Raw genomic sequence first — 5,000 nt, forward strand, 5'->3', positions numbered from 1 at the left:
CAACGCTAACTGGAATTATTTGTATGAAGAGATCTAAGAACAACATACTCAGAGACTTTGTTCCGTTTCACGTTCTGAAGACAAATTCCTCTGCAGTCGACTTTATTTTACATCCTTTCCGCTGGCAGAATCGTTTGCACACCGGCAGAAAATGCTTAGCAGCATCTCGTCCGTTTTAAGCTCTGGGTTCAAAAGCACGCCGAAATCGACTTTGCTTATCATCCTTTCGAGTTCGATAAAATGGGCATCAGTTGAGCACCGAGGTCGATGTCATCGATTTTTGTCAGCTTTGTGCCAGAATCAACATAGTCATCATCATCATCATCATCATCATCATCATCATCATCATTATTATTATTATTATATTATTATTATTATATTATATTATTATTATTATTATTAACATTAGGGAGCGAGCTGGCAGAAACATCAGCACGCCGGGCGTAATGCTTAGCCACGTTTCGTCCATCCTTACGTTTTGAGTTCAAATTCCGCCGTAGTCGACTTTGCCGTTCAACCTATCAGAGTCGATAAAATAAGGACCAGTCAAGCACTGGGGTCATTGTAGTCGACTAGTCCCCTCTTTCCAATTTTCAGGCCTTGAGCCTTTAGTAGAAAGGATTATTATTATTATTATTATTATTATTATTATTATTATTATTATTCTATTCCCACATAGCCTGAAGATTGCTATTTACTGTTTACAAAAGACATTCAATCGAAACGCCCGTGTAAGAAATTCTCATAAGATTAAATAATATATTCCGGACGTTCCAAAAGTATCGACAGCGATAAAAAAATAACAATAGAGCAAAACACACAAAACACAAGAAAACAAAAACATTGAAATTTTCAGAAAGCAACGCATAAAAACAGAATTTCCTATTCATTTATTTAATTATTGAAAAAATGTTCAAGCTGTGAATTTCTCTAATTAGTTAAACAAGGAAAAAATATTAGAAAAATGTCTGTTTCTGTTTTTTTTTAAATTAATTTTTAACATTCATATTTTAATTTTGCTTTTTGATCTTATATTGTATTTCTCTGGTTTATTTATTATTAATATTTTTTTTTTCCGAAATGATTTTCTCGACAGACATTTACTAAGAAACATCGTTTCTTCTGTTTCGTATTTCTTGCCAACATATACACCCAGGGTAAATTTAGAATTTCGTTTTCATTTATCGTTATTTAAATATTTACTTTCTATAATTCTTCGATATTTTAAACATGTCTCTAAATCTCAAAAGAATGAATGAAATATAAACATACAACAGCTACTACTACTACTACTACTACTACTACTACTAACCACCACAAATATACTACTACTACTACTACTACTACTACTACTACTACAACCACTACTGCTACTTACCAGGTAGTGGCTTTCATGCCTTCTGATCTTAACTGATTGGAAGTGTTATCATGTACATTGTTTTGTCTTGGTATAAAAGATGGGCGACAGCAAATATTCTGCTCAATACCACAGATTTGCTTGTCAGTAGTTTGACCGTAACCAGTTGAGCATGTCCCTTGGTGGCTGACGATATGTGCATCTCTCATCACGAGCAGAAGTAGCAGACCAGCATCATACCTATCTGTTGAGAGGATTTCGTTTGGGTTTGAATAATTCACCTCCGGAAACATAGGCGTTTTGTTCAACATCCCTAAAAAAACTTTATTCAGGGATGTTTTGCGCAGAATGGGCTACTTGATCTGAAAAAAATTCTAACTGGGCCCCCACCTGCAAACTCATGCGCTGTTTATTTTGTTGTAAGATCACCACGTCGTGCACATGTGATACTCATGCATATGCCTTGTGTACCCTTATCAGATGAGTAATAATGATATATATATATTGGGCTTCTTATATTCTACCCCAGTGTCACTTTGATGGCTTGCGCTGCTCTCTCACTCAATAATAGTAATACTTTTAACGGTTCAAGGCGATAATTTTCGGGGTAGAGAGTAAGTCCATAATATCAAGTCTAGTGTTTAACCAGTACTTATATTATCGAGCCCGCAACGATGAAAAGATGAGTTCAACATAAAGAGGGGCAAAATACTGCTGAACATTTTGTCCGATGTGCTAACGATTCTACCATCTCACTGCCTTAATAATTATAACAATGTTCTTTTTTACTAAAGGCACAAGGCTTGAAATTGTGGGGTGGGGTGGGGTTCTAGACGGTTACATCGACCCCAGTATTTCACTTTTACTTAATTTATTGACTCCGAAACAAGGAAATGCAAAGTCGACCTCAGCGGAATTTGAACTCAGAATGGGCGGCAGACGTAATAACGAATTTCGTCCATCGTGCTAACGATTCTGCCAGCTCACCGCCTTTAACAATAATAACAATCCTGTCTACTTTATGCACAATGCCTGGATTTTGGTGGAGGGAATAAGTCTATTGCATCGACCCTGGTGTTTACCTGGTACTTAATTTACCAACCCCCAAAACGAAAAAAAGGCAAAGTCGACTTCGGCGGAATTTGAACTTAGAACGGAGCAACAACCTAAATGCCGTTAAGCATGGCGTAGTAACGATTTTGCCAGCTCACCCCCAGTTTAATAATAATAATAATAATAATAATAATAACAACAACAACAATAAAAATAATAATAATAATAATAATAACCGCAACAACAACAACAACAACAACAACAACAATAATAATAATAATAATAATAATTGCAAATGTTGCCGCAAAGGACAGCCATTTTGAAGGGATGGGATTACAGGATTACATCGATCATAGTATTTCACTGGTAGTTATTTTATCGACCCCGAAACAATGAAAGGCAAAGTCGACCACGGCGGAATTTGAACTCAGAACACAGCAACAGACGAAATACCGCTAAGCATTTTGTCTAGTGAGCTAACGATTCTGCCAACTCGCTCCCTTTTTAATAATAATAACAATAATATGATGATGATGATGATAGTAAGGAGTAAGGAGGTGTAAAAATATGAGTGAAATGACAGCAAGACAGAGACGGAAATCAGAAACGCTTCTTATTTTGGCGGCTCAACATGAATATCGGATCGAGAAAATGTTTCAGAAATAAAATTGCAAGATATTGATGCCAACATCTAATATAAGCAATACAAGGAATGCAATGAAATATTTTAAAAATTGTATTTCTGGCTCTTCAGTTGTCTACTCTTCTCTGACATGATCGTGTTGGCAGCAATTGTCCACTTGAAAAAGTGTCAACATTTCGACATTAAATCGGACCCAAATTCGTAGAGACATGCATCAAGTGGAAGGATGGCACCGACTTAACCATAATCATCTGCAGCATTCCTGTAAAAAATAAAACAAAATTGCGAAATCAACATAAATTGTCCAGACATAATAATGAAAACTGGCAAAAGGAATACCTGTGGCAGACGAAATACGGCTACGCATTTCGCCCGGCGTGCTAACGTATCTGCCAGCTCGCCGCCTTAGAATACAAAAATATTGAAAGTGGAATGCAGCAATCCCTCTCCATATCGCGGTTCACCTATCGCGAGGGGTTTTGCAAAGTAATACCCGCGATAGTCGAGGGATTACTGTACACAGGTTGTGATGCAAGAAAGTGACAAACGTAGGAACAACAGTTCTAACAATGGATAATATGAAATATATAACTAAAAAGAACACAAACTACATTAGGACTCACAATAAACTACAAAAGAGATGAATCCAACTCACAGCTCGATAACTATGACTCTCACGTTTTCTTTTTGACGTATGACCCTTTTCGTTTCCTGTTTTACTTGGGTGGGTCCTCATAACTAGTCGATGTTTTGAAAACATACACCTTCGGGAAGTGTCTTTAATATAGCCTCGGGCTATGTGAGTAGATTTGGTAGACGGAAACTAAAAGAAGCCTGTCGTATATATATTTATATATAGTATATATATATATATATATATATATATATATATATATATTATATAATAGATAGATAGATAGATAGATAGATAGATAGATAGATATAGACAGATAGATAGATAGATAGATAGATAGATAGATAGATAGATAGATAGATAGATAGATAGATAGATAGATAGATAGATAGATAGACAGATAGATAGATAGATATGTATGTATGTACGCGTGAATTATGCATTTGTTATTTGTGTCTGTCCTTCCAGCATCCCTTGACAACTGATGTTGGTGTGTTTATGTGCCCGTGAAATATCGGTTCAGCAAAAAAGGGTCCAATACTTATTTGCTTTTTGTTCACCTAACCTCGAGATATACGGACAATGCCCGACGGACTCGGTGCCTCAACTGAAGTACCTAATTCAACTGAATCTTCATTATTTCTATACTATAAGACATATACTCTATCTTACACGACAAACAACTTCCACATCTTACACCACAATAGACAGCTATGACTATCATATAACCCACACAGGCCTCAGTTTATGCGCGGATCTCCTGTCACTGAAACATCTAACAACAATCAGATAAACCATACGACTCCCCCTCGAAAGCAACACCATCACTTATATTATGCCTGCTTACAAAACAGACAGACAAAGCAATATAATTATTTCTGATTTGAGCACAAATTGAGTAATTCTGAAGTGAAGAGGTTAATTGCTGACGTTGAGCCCGAAATTTGGTTGATATTTAACAGTTATCGTCCCGAAAAAGAAGGTGTGCTATACCAAACCTATTCTATGTTCGTAATATGCGACACAGCTTATCGAAACCTGGGCTGCGGTATCGCAAAATTCTTAACGCTAAGTCAGACATACTCAACGTGGGAAATCGTTTGATATATGCATCTTTGTTACATTTGATAAACACAAGATTGGGCAGCGAGAAACTGTGATGAAAGCTGTTGCATTTGCAATCAGATTTAGTTTAGCTAGAATAGATGTGAAATTTATTTGAAAATATTTTTAACAGTTATCAACAAAATACAATATATTAACAAAGCACAATTTCAGTGAATGTGTCACAAAGGTAGCCTCGTTAATTCACA

This window comes from Octopus sinensis, linkage group LG16, assembly GCF_006345805.1.
Source record: "Octopus sinensis linkage group LG16, ASM634580v1, whole genome shotgun sequence".
NCBI classification, from domain to species: Eukaryota; Metazoa; Mollusca; class Cephalopoda; order Octopoda; family Octopodidae; genus Octopus; species Octopus sinensis.